We start from the raw sequence: 19,579 nt of genomic DNA, 5'->3' as shown, positions 1-19,579 counted from the left end.
TGTGTGTGTGTGTGTGTGTGTGTGTGTGTGTGTGTGTGTGTGTGTGTGTGTGTGTGTGTGTGTGTGAGAGAGAGTGTGTGAGAGAGAGTGTGTGAGAGAGAGTGTGTGAGAGAGAGTGTGTGAGAGAGAGTGTGTGAGAGAGTGTGAGTGTGAGAACCCTCTGCCTGTCTTCTATGTACTAGTTTGATTTACATTGTGAGAAAGTTTGCATTGGAACTTTTGACTCTTCTTCTGCCTGCACCACACCGTGACAGACATAATATTCAGTGGAAAACAATGCACTGTCACTGTGCATCAGGATATCTGATTTTGAAAGAGTAAAGCCTTGGGTTCTAGTCTTTATTATAATTTTTGAGAGATTGCAAACATCTGCCTGAGAATGTCTGGACATAAATCACTTTAATACATTCAATCCATCCGATTCCAAATATAATTTGGTGTCTCCAGCCAAAGGAGATACACAGTGGCACTCATAAGTCCTCCTTTTTAGTGACATATCTCAAGCTTGTACAAAAAACAAACTTTCTGTCTGTTCAGTCTTCCCTAATCATACAGAAGTACACTACAGTGGATTAAATTAGCGTTTAAGCAGAATGTTATGCTATAAAAGGAATGGGGAATTATCTTCCCAATGACCTTCCAATCTTCCCTTGCATATTTTATTAAAAGAATGGTCTACCAAGAACCAAATGCAAGAAAAAATGGCTTTGTCAAATAAATAAAACTCACCAGTTGGCCAATAACTTCATTAGGAACTGCACCACCACTTTATATAAATTAAACTGTAAGAAAGATGCCAACTGTGACGTGCAAAAAAAAAAAAAAAAAAAAGATCTGTCACAACTTGAATGAATGAGGCATTTATATAGCGCTTTCATATGTACTACTGTACACCCAAAGTGCTTTACAATCATATCAGGGAATCTCTCCTCAACCACCACCAGTGGTTGAGAAGACAACTTGCATGTCTTTTAACAAAATCTTGCACTTCCTTGGATCCTTGGACCACCAGCAGTAGCTTTTTCTAAAGCTTAACCAAAAATCGGTTGTGTAATGGCAATATGTTGTTGTGTTTTTTAGACCGTTGCTAAATTGCAGTAGACCATATTGGTTAAGATATTCACCCTGGTATGTCTGCTGTAACATGACAACAACACTGCTTGTTGTGGTAATTTTAATTAATAATTTACATTATATTATATAATTATAATTAAATAATTTTAAGTCATCCTGTGGCCCCTTTGGAAGGCGCCCAGGTTGAACATCACTGCCATGGCATAGAGTATGATAGGCTAGAAGGCTGACTTAAGCAGTATGCTATGATATTGGGCTAACCGCAAACTAAAAAAAACACAAAGAATGAGAAATATTTAAAGGTGCAGTATGTAAGAATGACAACTAGTGGTCGAAATAGGTACTGTAGTCAAATTCAAAATATTGGAGATCGTCGTTTCTCCTGCCACCTGCTCCTCAGACTCGACGGCGCTCACTCGGGTTGCCAGATTGAGCACACGCAACAGGAACGAGAGCAATGGACAACTAAAATTGCCAAATTGGCAGCGTGCAGTATCACAGACCAAAACAAAAACAAACATTCCAGCCTGGAAATGCACATTTCAGAGTAAAATAACTGGCTGTAGAACTGTTTTTCAGAGAAACGAGTATGTGTACTTAGCACGTTTCCTAAATATCTGAAAACATATTATGGTATTTTTATGCTTTAGTAGAGTGAAAAAAAGTAACATATAGCACCTTTAAGTTGAGAATTTATAGCTGTAGTTCTGCCATGACAACACTGTAATGGATACGATCATGCTGATATATTTGGTCTTGCCGGAATAGATCTGCTATGCTGCTGCTGCTACTGCCAATATATGCACACTGCTTACAGACATGCTGCTGCTGTACAATATAGCATTCATTAATTAACAATAGCAGATCAATACAGGTGGAGGTGGGGAAAGAGGAGGGTTTCTGAAGCGCGCTGCACTGCTACAGTAAGACAAATGCTAACCAAGTATTCCAAGGTTGAGCACACAAGCTCATTGGCTACTGATACAGCAAGAATCAATCAGCTGTGCCCTAAAATGATGTGATTGCAAACAGCTTGAGTTAAGGACCTATTAGCCTGCGCCATCTAGAGTTTTACGACAGAACTTAATATTTATATTATGTTATATGTGTATGATCTAAAAGATATTAATTGAATAGCGGTCCATTACATCAGAAAACCTTATGTAAAACTTTTCATGAAGACGTTCTGGTAGTTCAAACTGTCCAAAGGCAACAATCACAGCTTCTTATCAGCTGTTTAGTCTGATAGCATGTTCTATCTCAGTCTTTCTGGTAGGGGTTATTTTGATGCAATAAAACGACCTCACAAATGCAGAAGGAAATCCGCCAGGTCACAGCAGTGGGGGAGTACAACTGTTAGTCATTCTTAGACCAAACCAGTGTTTGGCATGGAAGCACACTTGCTGTTTGCCAGCACAAGACAGCAGCTACAAAACTGCATAGGTTTGTTTAACACTACATAGCACGCATGCTTCCGGCACAGATGTTTAATGTTTTGTCTGCAACGAGGGCTTGTTGGCATGTTTTAAGTGTCAAGGACATGTCATCACTGTTTTAACTCTCCTGTCAAGCACAGTCCTGTGCAGTTTTAGCATGTTTTACTATCCCAAGTTGTATTACAAATCGAACAAGTGGAAAAAGAATGGCTTTGAAATGTGTTTGGTATCAAGGAGAATCTTTTCCAAAGGTTATTGTAAACATTTGCTGTCAGGCATGAAACGCGTGTCTCAAGTAAGTGCACACAATCAAGAAAAAACGATGGGTGAAAGTCCACTTGGTCTGAAATGTTTATGAAATATCAATTTATCTATTAACAACACACTTTCCAACATTAACAAAAACTATTATGGCCTTGCAGTGTGGTATCGGTAAAAGTCAAAAGATCACAGTATAAGTCAAGCTCACTGGAAGTGATTTAAACCAAACACATAACATCCATTGTATTTGAAAGATACTTTTTCCATTATAATACTTTAAGAAGAGACAAACACAGTTTCAAGGCAGAACTTACAGACTTTTGATCTTGTTCCAAACCTGAGACACATTGGACACAGGAAGCTCCTAGGAGCCAAAACAAACACAGGGACTGACAGTGTGGAGGGTGTTGCCCAAATAACAGAGATCTCCTCCAAAACCTGTGTGACTGTCCTTCAAAAAAAGACAAGTCAATTTAAAGGGGAAGCATCAACTTGTTTATAACACTTAGAATAAACAATGTTTTATACATCGTTAGCCACATAGCATAATTGCCTAAGTCATTTTTTGGCAAAATTGTGATATCTGCCTAACTTTACTGTCCTACCACTGCTGCAAAACTTGTCTTGTATTCCAAAAACACTGAAATATGACTTAGGCAATTATGCTATGAGGCTAACGACATGTTTCTGTAAATATATTAATTGTGAAAACTAAAATGATGCCAATCTCCCCTGATTTAAAAGGTTGTGTCATATTTCCTCTGATTGTCCAGCTTGGTTATGCATTTAGTAGTAACAGCAAAGAGAATGTCAAAGTAAACTAATTATAGCACAGAGTAAACTCTGGTAATTGTAGATCCACTGATTTCCAGATTAAGCAATGGGAAATGAGTGTTCTGTTAAAGTGTCCCTATTATGCTATTTTTAAAGGTTCCTAATATTGTTTTGGAGGTCTCCTAGAACAGGTTTACATGCATCAAAGGTCAAAAAGCACTTTTATTTTCTCATTTTTTTAATGATTCTCAAACGACTCGTCGGATGAATCAGTCTCTCTAAATCCCTCCTTTCCACAAGCCTATTCTGCTCTGATTGGCCACATGGCCCAGTCAGTTACGATTGGTCAACTGCTTACAGCGCTTGTCGGAAGCTAAACGGCCATTACCATAACTGAACGTCAGCTCAGGAGGCTTCCTAAAGCTCAGCGATTGTACACACTGTAAAGACAGTAACAATGGTGTCGATTTTACCATATCAATCTGAGCGCGAGTACGATGATGAAATATTGGAAGAACTAATTATTCAATCCGAACCTCCATTGTAACGATGACTTGAGCAAGACATTTCTCAGTGATGCACTACTCAGTTTGAGGTACATTATGAGATATTGCAACTGTAATTCCTCACCATCAGCATTAACAAGACTATGTCCATCAACAAACCTATGTTTCTAATTTATTGCGGTGCACATGCGGGAACTGTATCAATAACGGTGCATCGTTAGCCGAGCACTAACAAGAATGAATGATGAGTGGATACAGATGCTGTTCACTTTACTCCATGTGCTTCAGTCTGCCAAAACGAGGACAACTGGAAGAGTAAATAGAAGTGTAAAGGAATGTAAATGTCCTGTTTAAATGGCTGGTCTCTGAACAGACTTCAGAAGGATACTGCATCAGAAGCAAGTGGATGGTTTATTTTTAATGGTGTCCTGGATCACATTGGAGAATTATATGTTTATTCATAGAATTTGACCGCAGATTGGTTTGTAAACGAGACACAGTGTAATGGAGAGTTCGCAAAGAAACTTTTGTTGACAGATGAAGCATTCAGCTGTATTGGATCTCTCTGACATATTTCATAATTGTTTGTCTGTAAATGACGGTTTTACATTGGCCTATATAATGTTTTCAAAGCTCTAACGTGCAATAAGGGGTGGGTGTTTCCTATGCATTGAAGGTAGCCAATCATAACAGTGGCAGTTTACTGATAAATGTCCCTTAAAAATGGATCATTTCAGACAGAGGGGCAGAATGAAGGGTTAAGCAAACACTTAAGATGGGTTTGGTGCACACAGGGATAAAAAAGTACCCCATGTGTAAAATGAAATACTCTGCTGTATCTTTAATGCTGTGGGCCTAATTTCCTGCCAGAGGCCCTGGCCATCTTGTTCAGATAGGCTACATGGCATCATGGATTCGATCAAATACCAACAGATAAAACATTTAAAACTGACAACTTCAAAACCTGACACAATCTTATAATGGGCCATGTTTGGATCTTCCAACAGGACAGTGATCCAAAAACAAACATCAAAATCAAAACAAAAAAGGGGTCACTGAGCACAAAACCAAGCATCTGCAATGGCCATCCCAGTCCCTGACCTGAATCCTATAGAAAATGAGTGGGCTGAACTGAAGAGAAGAAGCACCAACATGGATCTGGGAATCTGGAGGATCTGGAGAGATTCTGTATGGAGGAATGGTCTCTGATCTCTTGTCAGGTGTTCTCCAAACTCATCAGGCATTATAGGAGAAGACTCAGAGCTGTTATCTTGGAAAAAGGAGGTTGCAAAAAGTATTTAATAAAAGGGGGCAAATAATTGTTCCCAATGTGTTTTGGAGAAAAAACATTTATTTCATAATGTGAATTTCCCCCCACTTTCAATTATTTTACTTCAATGAAAGGTTAGATTTTTGCAAATTTTTTTTATAAAATAACAAAAGTATTAACAATGCAGATTTATTTTTTACAGCCATCTTTGATCATATTTACAATGGGGGGAAATAATTCTGACCAGCACTGTATATTTGTTTTGTTGTGAAAAAAAACCCCCAAAACTTTATTAGCATTATAAGTTAACCTCAAGGAACATATGTTCATGCTTTCTTTAACGGCGATGTGTCCACTTGTGATTAGATTAACTGGGGCGAATCCTAATACCAGATGTAAACATAGCCTTTGTGTCAGTCATTCCTCTCTCTTTTTCTAAAATTATTTCTTTCTTGAGAGCTTACAGCTCACTTGACACTAAAGTAGGTCCTAGGGCAGAGAAAATACACAGACTGACTGTTTCACAAGGACAATACCTTGAAATTATTTGTGAATTTCTTATCGTTTGTAGCTTATGTATTTATTTCTAAATAAATTAACCATTAAAATGAAACATTTCAACCTAATATTTACCCAGACATTATAATGTAAACACACAGACCCCCGTCTAGGCACACACAAGCACATCAAGTAGTTAATACAGAATCTGAGAGACCCTAGTCCTCTTTAGTCCTTCATTAAAAGTTTATTTCTGCTGGACGGTCATTTAAGAAACTTTAAGACTCTGCTCTCACGCTTACGGTGGTCTGGAAGTCTGCTTGAAAGGGAACTCTGCAGCTACTAGATTTATTTTAGTTTTATTTGGCTCTCAGTCAAAAACACTCTGTCAGTGAAAGTGGCCGTTCAGATGGGAATCAATTATAGGGCTGGAGATTCCTAGGGCCTTAGGGTGCCATTGAAAAGGATTTCTTGACTTTGAATTACTTTAGGAGACATAAAGCTGCAGGTGCAGCAGGGCTGGATGTAAAAGGGCATCAGGTGACAGAGTGATATTGGAATCTGATATATGGCAAATGTTTGTCACTGTTGTCAGATTAACTGATGAACAAGCATGTCCTTTTGGCCATACAGTTCTTCATTGTCAGATCAACAGGCCGTATCAACATGCCATATAAAAAAGCAGCAGTGTCTGATTCTGTTAGTTTTTGTGTTTGAGAGCCAAAGAGTTCATCTTCATCTTAAAATGTTGTGTAATTGCTCTTCTCTGCTCCTGTCTGCCTTGCTGCTGGTTTGCGTCTGTATGCTCCGTATAGCTTTCTGCTTTAGAATCTCTATTTACTATCATTCCTTGTTGTTTATATTGCTAAATATAACTTACTCATCAACATATATTAGATATTGTCTAATATTGCCTATCACATTAATCTGACATCGCTAACTTTTATCTAAATCGTTATCGCTAGAACAACACACTAGTATTTCCGTGCTTGCCGTCTTGTGCGCGCTCGCGCCCTTTACGAGTCTATCACACAACTGTGGTGAGTAGGATCAGTCAACAAACACGGTGAGTAATGTCTTCTGTTATTGTCACTTGTACTTTGTGTCATATGTACATGTATAGTATAACCTTCTCTGTCAGCAGTGAGGACTACACATGTGATAAAAGCAGGGAGATAGTCAGGCTGACGGAGAAGATTTCAGAACTAGAGACACGCATCCAAACTTTAATCGAGGATAGTAAGAATGCAAGGGCTTTAGATACTGCTTTGGATGCAGGGGCGTAGCCAGGACATTATTTCTGGGGGGGCCATCTTGGGCCAGTCTTTTATTTGGGGTGGCACTTGATTGTCAAAAACTACTATTTTAAAACTCACGCACCGCGTCACTCAGAGTAGCGGTTTTCCCGCGGCTCGTCAGGCCATAAACAATGGATTGAACTTCCTTATGGACACTAATAATGTCTTATTGATAATCCATGTTATTGGGATGAGTGCTTAGATAATGTGCGAGTGCGATGTGTCATGATTATGTGAGGGGGTTAGGGACCTTAACATGAGACGGGGATGTTTTTAGTGCAAATGAAAGAAAGACACAATATCATTTGTCATTTTAGGCGATAATTTATTTAGGTAAACCATAGCATTTTAAGTGCAATATTCAATTTATTATTATGCGTTGTCGGTGGGGGCGACACTGCAAGTATTGTACATTAATTCAAGTAGCCTATATTATGTTTACAGAAGAAGGTTTGAATACAATGGCGGGCGAAGAGGAAACATTATGCGAGCGTATACATCTCCTCTACAATGTGTGTGTGTGTGTGTGTGTGATTTCGGTTGGGTGACAGTTGTAGGTTACAGTTTGACAAAAGCACAATGTTGTGTTTTACATAAATATAAGTAGGCTAAAAACTTTGCAGTTTTAACGATGTCCTGTATGAACAAAATGATTGGAGTATGTTTGTTTTTTTGTTTCCACTGTTCGATCGCGCCCGCGCCTCTCTCTCTCTGACACACATTCCAGCATTGCAATCTTGACATCGCAGCCTGTTATTATGCTGCGTTTACACCAAACGCGAATAGAGCGTCAAATTCGCGTCTAGTTCGACGCTTGAATATTTTGAATCCATTCGCGCGTCCAGCTTTTGAAGCGAAATAGGCGGGCGTTCAGAGCTATGACTCTACTATGACTGTATGGCGTCAAATGGTGGACAAAACAGCGCAAGCGCATAAACACAGCGCGCAAGTGAATTCCAACAGTGTGAGCAACGTGACAAAGCTCGCACGTAAAATGTAAACATGCAGAACTCTAAAATCCCAAACTGGAGCACAAAAAATATGATTGTGCGCACAAATTAACAAGTCGCAAGCAGAAATAACAGCCGCGAGTCCTGACAGGTTCTACACGCGCAAGTTCTGTACTAACGTTACCCCCTGTTGCGTGAGCGGTGTATATCATTTCACGCATCGCCCGTGACGCTTGCGTCTGCTTGCGTCCACTGTTTTGACTATGGAATGGAGCGCGTCGCTCGCGTTGACTATGTAACGGCCTTTATTGACACATTGGAATTGAGTTAAGCTAACTAGCTAGCGCTAGCTCGCTAGCCAGAGATAACCATACAAATTTGCAAAAATAATAACAGCAGCACGAAACGCAGCAGCCCAACTCAACTCACTCTGCCACGGCCACCCTTCCTCTATGTCGACACATTCTTACACATTAAACTGAGTGAGAAGATAACTATTATTCATTTAACTATTCATTTCAATTATGCTTTCAAGTATCACCAACTTACTCACGTGTTAGTTACAGCGGTATCCAGTGCTAGTCTAGCTGCTAGTCTCCATTAAGCGCTGTCAGAATGCAGGCACGTAATGGTTTGCGCTGTTGATGGGGGCGTGACCCAACATGTTGCTAATATGGGGCTTGTAGTGTAAGTGACAAATGACTTGATAAAAAAAATGATAATGCATACATTTCATCTTCCTTTAGACCGTTTCTGTTCAGGAGGGTTTTTTTTTTAATTACATTTATTTCCCCCCTCCTCAGACTGGGGTGGGGCCGTGAGGTTGGGGGGGCCGAGCCTTGACCAATGGTGGCTGTGGCCCCCCGTGGCCACCACATAGCTACGCCCCTGTTTGGATGCGACTAGCTTAGTGAACTACATTGTTCGGTTACGGCTGTAGAGCCTGTGCAGCAGGGCAACTGGGTGACCGTGACTCGCAGTAGTCGCGGGACAAAACACAGCTCTTATGTTCCGATTACCATAACAAATAGATTCTCCCCTCTCAGTGAAACACCCATTGTGAATTCTGCTGAATGTGCCCTAGTTATTGGCGATTCTATTACACGGAACGTGAACATAGAGACACCAGCCACCATAGTCACATGTTTTCCGGGAGCCAGAGCGCCTGACATCAAAGCAAATTTAAAAGTGCTGGCTAATGCCAATCGTAAATTCTCTAAGATTATTATTCACGTCGACACTAATGATGTTCGATTTCGCCAGTCGAAGATCACTAAAATTAACGTTAAAGAGGTGTGTGAACTCGCAAGTACAGTATGATGTCAGGCACTGTAATTTGCTTTGGCCCCCTTCCTGTTCGCTAGAGTGATGAGATACATAGTAGACTGTCCTCACTCAAAGACTGGCTGTCTAAGTGGTGTCCGGAGAATAATTGCTGATTTTTTTTTTGGAGTTAGTACTGGCTGCAGATAAAGTCCTAATAGTTGGTGATTTTAATATACATATAGATAACGAAAAAGACACATTGAGACTGGCATTTAGAGACATTGGGCCTCATTCACCAATATCTTCCTAATAATTTTCTTAACTTTGTATTATTCCGAGGTTTACTGTAATCAGCTGGACCCAGGCCGTATCCAGACCAGATGGAGGACTTGCACCTGGACATGACCACAATGCATGATTGTGTCAAGTAGACTCTCATCGAAGGCCTCATCGACACGACAGCCATCAGCACTGATCCTCAACAAACCCGTCTCCATCTCGGTGTGATGACTCTGATCTTCAACCAGATGGAACTGGATAATATTCTGATTGTTCCAAACCAATCTGACTTCTGACCTATAATGCTGCCTGAATCATAATCATAAACTGTTTGTTCATTGGCCAGAGGAAAACTGGGCCCCGACTGAGCCTGGGTTCTCCCAAGGTTTTTTTTTTTTCTCCATTCTGCTACCTGATGGAGTTTTGGTTCCTTGCCATTGTCGCCTTTTTCCACCTTTGTTGCCATTGGCTTGGCTTGCATAGTTGGGGAGATTCAATTTAACATTAAATGTAATATTCAACAATAATATTGATCTGCCTGCATTGACACTATTATACAAGAACTGAACTGAGCTGGACGATGACATCATGGTTTACTCCAGAGTGGCTATATATAAATGAACTAAATAACCTTTTTTTTAAAACAAAAATGAAACATCACTGAACTTACTTAAGCTGGACTGTGACGCTATTTTCTTCTGGAAACAAAAACTTTTTTTGCATTATTTTCCTGTTATCTCTGTAAAGCTGCTTTGAAACAATCTGTAAAAGCACTACATAAATAAATGTGACTTGACTTGACTTTTACTAGATTATAAATTATATATAATTTTAAATATAATTAAATATATATCATTAAAATCATAAAATTAGCCTAAAAAATGAATTAGGTCCAGTAGGAGACTAACAAAATGTTCCAATAAAAAATGTCAAGACATATGATTTGATCTATTATGTAATAATAAGAGTGTCTCACTTTATTTGCGTCAATGCTTCAAAGTTTACGGTTCGGTATACACCACTGAGCAAACAACGCCCTCTTGGGGTTGCTGGAAGAAGTAAGCAATAGTGTTAACTTTAATAGAAGAACATTAGCGACATCTACAGTGCAGTAGTTTAAATTACGAATTGATCTACCTTTGACAATGCTGCATAACATTTAGATTTAATATTATTAATAGACTATGTAACCCAGTAGAATACAATTCTTCAGGTAATGGGATTATTTCAATTTATTTGTTTTTGTTTGGTTCTAATCCAGAGCTAAAATGTGAATGAATATTGATGTTTAAAGGTGTGTGTGAACATTTAAGAATGTCGATCAAGTTTGATTGATAGGCCTACACATGTGAACAACATGGTATTAACAAACCAGTTAGGTGTTTCTTTATTTTATTGGTTTATGAGAGTTAAGTCGGGCCCTCACTGGAGTTTTGTGTAAAGTGAGTGGTTGTTCTGGAGGAGACCAGAGGAGTTATTGACAAGTGCAGCTGATCGGAAAGAGACGCTGCAAGATTGCGGTAACGAAAGTTGTTTTATTGATAATTCATTATCAAAACACTGTATTGTGCACAGTAACATGTATAAGGGGTTTGAACGAGTGTTAATTTGTTTTGTAACTGAGTTATCTGTGTATGTTCGCTCGATCGCTGCCTTTCTTCATTTTTTTGCGGTAGGCTACAGAACGCAAATACATACAGTGTGTTTCAAGTTATTCTAAAGATGGTGAAAGACTCAAATACTGAAGAAACTCACTTTATTGGCGGTGTTGATCTGTGTGAGGACCGTGGGTATCGGGAGTTTGCTAGCTGCAAGAGACGAGTCTGTGGCCCGTCTTCAGAGAGCGCGCTGGAGAAAGTTTCCCCGGAGACCTAGCCTACCTCTGCTGCAGAGTGTTTTCATTGTGCAGGTACCTTCATTTGAGTTAATTTTTCTCGCTCAGAAAAGTGAAGAGGCCAGTTTACTGTTTCCCAGGCCACTACCCAAGCAACGTCTCAGGCCTGCAACGGTGTGTGTTGTGAATAACTGGTGTGTGTGTTGGGCCCATTTTCATGTTGGTCCATGGTGTTATTCAGTGCACTTAAAAACTGATTTTTATTTTTATTTATTTTTATTTTTTCAGAGTGATTCTTTTGATCAGATTTTGATATTTGACAAATTTGGTACAAATTCAGTGATTTTGTCATCTGATTTATTGTGATATTTACAATGTGATATTGTCCCGTTTTGTGATTTAGCCTAAATGAAATGTGACTGTGAATTAATCACATACTGATCACTTGTTTATTTGAAATAATTTAACTTTGTATAAAATAATATAAAAATGTAATTCTTTACATTTTGTTACTTTTAAAGAGTTCGGGAAGCGTTGCCATACCACAATGGAAAATGGTCAAAAAAGTAGTTTTTCTTTAAAGTTATGATTTTCTTTTCTAAATGCATATTTATCTTAGAAATTGATAGATGTATACTTCATGCAAACCAAACATAAGTAGATCCCTATCATTTTCTATCATTTGGCTAACTCATCCTCACTCTCATCACATGGAAGAGCTAACTCTGCACTCTTCCTATTGCCCTTTCCATAAAATATTGCTGTATTCATTTTCTGAAAAGAAATAATTTTGTTATTTATACATAACTACAACTTTACTACAATAAACACGTCAAATAAATAAATAACTGCAATTATATTGTTGATGCTACTATCTATAAAAAATCCCAATGGGGAAATGCATTACTGCAATTCCACTGTGGTACAGAATGGCATATACTGTACACTAATGTTAGTCTAAGCTTATTCTGAGGTTTACTGTAGTCAGCCGGATCTGGGCCATATCCATATCGGACGGTGTACCTGCGCCTAGACACGATAGATACAATGGCACGATAAAGCGATTTGAGTGCAGAGAAAAAACGCAATATAAAATGTAATGAATTATTATTATTATTATTATCATTATTATTATGATGATGTTGATGATGATGTAGTCAGCCGGATCCAAGCTGTATCCAGATCAGATGGAGGACCTGTGCCTAGACACGAACACAATGCATGATGTAGTCAGCTGGATCCGAGCCGTATACAGATCAGATAGAGGACCTGCATCAAGACACGACCACAATGCATGATGTAATCAGCTGGGTCCGAGCTGTATCCAGATCAGATGGAGGACCTGCGTCTAGACACGACCACAACGCACCCCTGAAGTGTCAGCAGAGATTGTGTCAACTAGACTCTTCCCTGTGAAGGCCTCATCGACACAACAGCCATCTGCACTGATCATCAACAAACCCGTCTCATACCGGTGTGATGACTCCGATCTTCAACCAGATGGAACTGGATAATATTCTGATTGTTCCAAACCAATCTGACTTCTGACCTATAATGCTGCCTGAATCATAATCAAACACTGTTTGTTCATTGGCCAGAGGAGAACTGGCACCCTGGCTGAACCTGGTTTCTCCCAAGGTTTTTTTCTCCATTCTGTCACCTGCTGGAGTTTTGGTTCATTGCCACTGTCGCCTTTGGCTTTTGGCTTGCTTAGTTGGGGACATTTAACATTTATTCAACAATATTATTGATCTGCCTGCAGCGACTATATAATAAGGAACTAAATTAATAACTTTTTTACAACAAAAATGAACCAACAGTACTGAACTTTCTTAAGCTGGAGTATGATGCTATTTTCTTCTAGATCTGCTGTACAGCAGAAACAAACTTTGTTGCATTATTTCCCTGTTATCTTTGTAAAGCATGCTTTGAAACAATCTATATTGTAAAAAGCACTATATAAATAAAGGTGACTTGACAAAGTTGATTTGTGAATAAAATAATTTACTTATCAAAATACAAAAAAAAAAAAAAAAACAATCCCTCTTGAGAAAAGATGTTTAGAAATTAGGTTAATAGAGCAATTTCTGGAGCACTCCAACAGGTGTCTTCCGTGTGAGAGTGACAGTGGGAAAGAGAGTTTTGGAGGGACATTCAAATTTCATTTGACTTAAAAACAGCACATCATTTGCTACCTTAAGACCTGCCCTTTTAATTCCCATAGTGCAATATATTGTATTTTTTTCTGAATAACAAGGAAATGATTACACATTTATTGTTAACATTTGGCAACTCCGTACCAAAGGGTTAGCAATTCTCTCTCTCTCTCTCTCTCTCTCTCTCTCTCTCTCTCTCTCTCTCTCTTTCTCTCTCTCTCTCTCTCTCTCTCTCTCTCTCTCTCTCTCTCTCTCTCTCTCTCTCTCTCTCTCTCTCTCTCTCTCTCTCTCTCTCTCTTCTCTCTCTCTCTCTCTCTCTCTCTCTCTCTCTCTCTCTCATTCATTCATATAGCCTATATATATATATCACTCTGTATGTGTGATTTCATTTGTACTGTTAAAATGGCAATAACACATTTCATAACAGTTAAGCTGCACAATTTTCAGCAGTTATGTTCTTGGACAGAAGCCCTGAAGCAACATATCATGTTCAGCAGCTCTTTCTAAGGGAACGAGGAGCAGCAACTGCTAACAGTAGTGTTGAGAAAGATGGAAGAAGAAAAAAATAATTAATTACCTTCAAAAAAATCTTTAGAATTTTTTAAGTCATATAGCCGACATACAGACCTAAACATTGAATCAGCGCACTATGAGGGCTGAGACCTCCACTACTGGGACCTGATGGCTGAGAATAAAAAAAAGTAAAGGGTGTTGGCTGTAAAATCATTTTGTACTGAAAGTCAACCTGACCTTTCTGACTTTTTTCATGCAATTACATGCATATCTGCTACTACAAAAGAATGCCAATAATAACATTGTAACTTGTTTAAACTGGTCCAGGAGCATTTTAGTTTTTCTTACAGTAGCTTCTGTACAAAACCAATATCAATAGGCATTTTATACATGTAAATAGAAACAAGTAGGGTTTGTTTTTCATCTAGTAGCTTCATTGTATAATTGCATGTTTTTATTCATTTGGTCTTGTATTAATCATTTGACAAAATACAAAAAAAGAGTGATTTTAAAAAGAAAGAGAAGGGTTGCTTTGGATATTTAATGATATACAAAAAACAATTACAATGCCACATACCATTAAACATAACATTAACTTTCTAAATCTGTCACGTTAGTAACGACTATGGCAAACCAACTGTTCTACTGTAGTAGACGGTCGGCATGCACTAAATTTGCACATGGTCATGTAAATTATGTTTTATTAACAAAGTTCGGGAGGAGCACGTTCAGATAATTAAGAAGTGGAGAGCACTCAGCAATCAATGGTAAGAGGTATATATACACTCAGCAGTCTCACCTCAATCCATTGCCAGTTTTGCAGCAGTTTAGTAGCTTCTTGGTTCGCCGCTCTGCTACCATGTCTCAACGACTAAGCTCTTCATCTGACGAAGAAGCAAACATCGCCAGGGATGCACCTTCGCATTCCGCCGGTCCCACGACCATTCCTCCTGCGCCGGACGACGCACCTGAGCCCCAGGCTTCTTCACGCGGCCGCTCACCAAGACGCCGAGGCCAGTCTTCGAGTGAAGGGAAGACTCGAGTGGCATTTAAATGTTCATGTATCTTTCTATTCAAGAGACTCAATTGATTGTTGTGGCCAGTGATCTCCCGGCCATGAATAAAACTATTTCTACAAAGAGCAACTTAGGAGCCATGTCAGGTATATGCTGCGCAGCTGAGAAATGGATTCTACGCTCAAAAGACAAAAGATCATCAGTGTCATTGAGGTAGTGATAGTAGCTTCTTGACAGGATGCCGTCACCTTACTTCAGGTAAGTATTGCATTAAGAAGTCAAATTTAGTTGGATATATTCTTAAGAATTTCCATGACATATGTTTTAGAACTTATAAAAAAAAGAAAAAAAAAATATTGTCCAAAATGAACTAGCTGGCTGGCTGATTCACTTCCGTTCATAGTTTGGGATCTGTAAGATACGGCCTGGGTTCTGTGTGGCCTAGTGGCCGTTGTCTCTGTGCGACCTCGTCTCAGTGTGGGCTTATGGTATTGTGGCCCTCGCGGCCTCATTCTATGTTCTGTGTGGTCTACTGTGACCGTGTAGCCTAATGTGGCCTTGTCCCGTGGTCTTGTGGCCAGTTATGGAATTGGTTCTATGTGGCCTAGCGGCCTTGTCTGTGAGTGGTTTGTCTTTGTGTGGCATTAGCGGGCCTTGTCTCTGTGTGGTTTTTTTAGGCCTAGTGGCATATTATTGCCTTGTCCTTTAAAAAGATGCCTATGGTTGGCCACATGGCCCTTCGGGGCATAGGTTCAGTGTGGCTTAGTAGCCGTTGTCTCTGCGTGGTTTGTCTATGTGTGGCCTTAGCGGCTTGGTCTTGTCCTTTAAAAGATGCCTATGGTTGGCCAGTGGTAGGTTGGCATAGGTTCTGTGTGGTCTAACAAGGCCTTGTAGCATTCATTGCTTGATATATTAAAAAAATTAAATGGCCTGGTTGGCCTTCGTTTTATGTGCTCGTCTAGTCCTACCTTGTCTTCTATGTGGCATTAGCGGCCGTTGTGGCCCTTCGAGGCCTTGTCTCTGTGGTCTATAATAGGCCATGTGGCTCATCAAGGCCTCGTCTCTGTGGTCAATTATGGCCGTGTGGTCCATTGTGGCCAGATCTGTGTGGTCAATGTGGCCGGTCTATGTATGGCCCAATGTGGCACTGTCTGTGTGGTCCAATGTGGCCTGTCTATGTATGACCCAATGTGGCACTGTCTGTGTGGTCCAATGAGGCCTGTCTATGTATGGCCCAATGTGGCACTGTCTGTGTGGTCCAATGTGGCCGGTCTATGTATGGCCCAATGTGGCACTGTCTGTGTGGTCCAATGTGGCCTGTCTATGTATGGCCCAATGTGGCACTGTCTGTGTGGTCCAATGTGGCCGGTCTATGTATGGCCCAATGTGGCACTGTCTGTGTGGTCCAATGAGGCCTTGTCTCTGTGTGTCCTTAGGAGTGGAACTGGTAATAATTATTCCATGGCTCCATGTAGTACCTGACAGGTTATCGGTTTACCTTTTAATTAAATGCATGCTTACATTAAGTCTAGGGGCCCTATCATACACCCGGTGCAATGCAGCACCAAGCGTGACGCAAGTGTTTTTTGCTAGTTTCAGCCCGACGCAGTTATCATTTTCACGTCCTGCGCCACATTGTTTAAATAGCAAATTTAGTCTTTCCGCTTGCATATTCCGTCATGTAAATAGCAAATCCGCCTTGGTGCGAGCGCAACTTGCTTTTAAAGGGAATGGGAGATCAGACTCTGGTTGGTTTATTTCACGTTACGCTCAAACATAGAGTGCTGTTCAAACACTCCATTTACTCATTAAGAGAATAGGGACAACCCTTTTAGACCATGCACCGTGAGCACCGTCCATTTTTTCCTCTCGTTAAACTAGCAAAAGTGGATTCAGACACGCCCTAAGTGCACTTGCGCTTTGGACCATGCGCTTAGATCTTTAAAATAGTGCCCTAGAATTACAATAACCATCATGTTTACACAGCGCACACAATGCCTGTGCACCTCACTCACGATTTCTCTCAACATGGGGCCAGGAGAGGTGTCAATAAATTGGAAAACAAAGCAAATAAAAAAAAATAACAGCTATTTTGTTGTAAATTTAAAAGTAATGCTTTTAAATATAATGCTTTGCGCATATACGCTTTCTGTATATTAATCACAGTTTAAGTAAGACTAGTTGTTTTAAAAAGGTAATCTGATTACGTAATTTGCGTTACTTGTAATATTTTACCCCAACACTGTTCATGTCTATGACCTTCTGTGCCTCTCCCTAAAACGAATGAAACTGAGTGTCTGACCGTGTCTACACCGGGAACGACAGTTGTCAGATTGTGCCACGCCACACCGCAACAGCTTGAGGCTTTCAACATTGGACGCAACAAAACGACTGTTGCAAATCCATTTGTTCTTCAGTTTGTACAGTATAAATCATTATGTCCCCATAAAATACGGAAACCCAACATGTGGCTATTATCTTCAACATTAATTTAAGTGGAAACTCCTACTAATGTGTAATGTTTTAAACGGACACAAATAAAGTGTTTGGCTACTGAATATAGTTTTGATAAAACAACGTACTGTATGTATTTTATGTTACAGTTTTATCATTTTATATGATACAATTATAATTTATAATATAATTGTTTTCCATAATTGACACTACTATTCAAAAGTTTCAGACCAGTGACTTTTCTTTTTTTTTTTGCAAAGTCAAAAGTGACTGTAAAGACATTAACATTGTTACAAAAAAATAATCTTTCAAACAAATGCTGCTTTTTTTTTTTTTTTTTTTTTACTTTCTATTAAAAATGTATCACACTGTTTTCAGCACTGGTTATAATAAGAAACATTTTTGAGCACCAATTCAGCATATTATGATGATTTCTCAAGGATCATGTGGCACTGCAGAAGACTAAGGACTGATGAGAAGAGAAATGTCTAATGAAACTTCAGCTTTGCCATCACTGGATTAGATAAATATTTTAAAATTATTAAAATATAAGTATATAAAAATAAGTTATTTTAAATTATAATATTTCACAATGTTAGTTTTACTGTATTTTTTATCAAATAAATGCTGCCTTGGTGAGCATAAGAGACTTCTTTCAAAAACAACCTTTTGTTGTGTGTATATACAGTGCAATGCATAAGTTAATACACCCATGCTAAAGTTGACTAAAAAGAGGAATAAAAAATCATATTTTGGAAATTGAACTTAATGCCTTAATTTAAAAAATTAGGAAAAATCCAACCTTTAAGGACACCAATTTTCTTTGTGAATGAATAATGTAAATAAATACATGTTCTTCCTTAAAATACATGGTGCATAAGTGTGTACACCCCTATGTTAAATTCCCATAGAGGCAGGCAGATTTTTATTTGTAAGTATTTAAAAAAAAAATGTTTTAGGATACTATGCATCCTGATAAAGTTCCCTTGGCCTTTGGAATTAAAATAGCCCCACATCATCACATAGCCTTCACCATACCTAGAGATTGGCATGGAGTACTTTCCATAAGATCATCTCTCAATGCAAATCAAACCAGCTATTAGGCTAACTGAAATAAAACCATGCCAATCTCTAGGTATGGTGAATGCTATGTGATGATGTGGGGCTATTTTAATTCCAAAGGCCAAGGGAACTTTATCAGGATGCATAGTATCCTAAAAAAATAAATAAAAATAAATACTTAAAAATAAAAATCTGCCTGCCTCTATGGGAATTTAACATAGGGGTGTACACACTTATGCACCATGTATTTTAAGGAAGAACATTTATTTATTTACGATACATTATTCATTCACAAAGAAAATTGGTGTCCTTAAAGGTTGGATTTTTCCTAATTTTTTAAATTAAGGCATTAAGTTCAATTTCCAAAATATGATTTTTTATTCCTCTTTTTAGTCAACTTTAGCATGGGTGTATTAACTTATGCATAGCACTGTATATACACAATATATATTGGTAATATATTAGTAATAATATAATAGTGTATCATTATTATTCAGTAAACCCCTTATAAGTGTTTGCAGACTGTAAAAAATCCAACTGAATTTAGAATTTTGCTTTAGGCAGGGCTACAAAATGACCTGACCTTAAAATGAAGAAAAAAAATGGAAAGCTTACAGTAATTACAGACTACTCCAACGGTCCCACATCTTTTGTGGTCTTGTTGCATGCAGTTCCTTGAAAGGAAATGTTTAAACTGACAGACAGACACCAACACCCTGTTATATCACTTAAAGATGAGAATCTTGCAAGAAAATACTTCCAGACTCTAGTTTGCACATATGCTGACAATGCCTAAAATGGGATTTGTATACATTTTGGTGCACCTCCAGATATATTTGGTCTAGGTCAAAACTACTATTGTTTGAGGTGTGATTGAGCTGTTACCTATTAACTTGATGGAACAGGCTGCAGTTTGTACACTCATGTCTTGC

The sequence above is a fragment of the Rutilus rutilus genome, assembly GCF_951802725.1.
Source record: "Rutilus rutilus genome assembly, chromosome: 3".
In the NCBI taxonomy this organism is placed as follows: Eukaryota; Metazoa; Chordata; class Actinopteri; order Cypriniformes; family Leuciscidae; genus Rutilus; species Rutilus rutilus.
The sequence above is the reverse complement of the archived record's forward strand: the minus strand, read 5'-3'. Positions refer to the sequence as shown.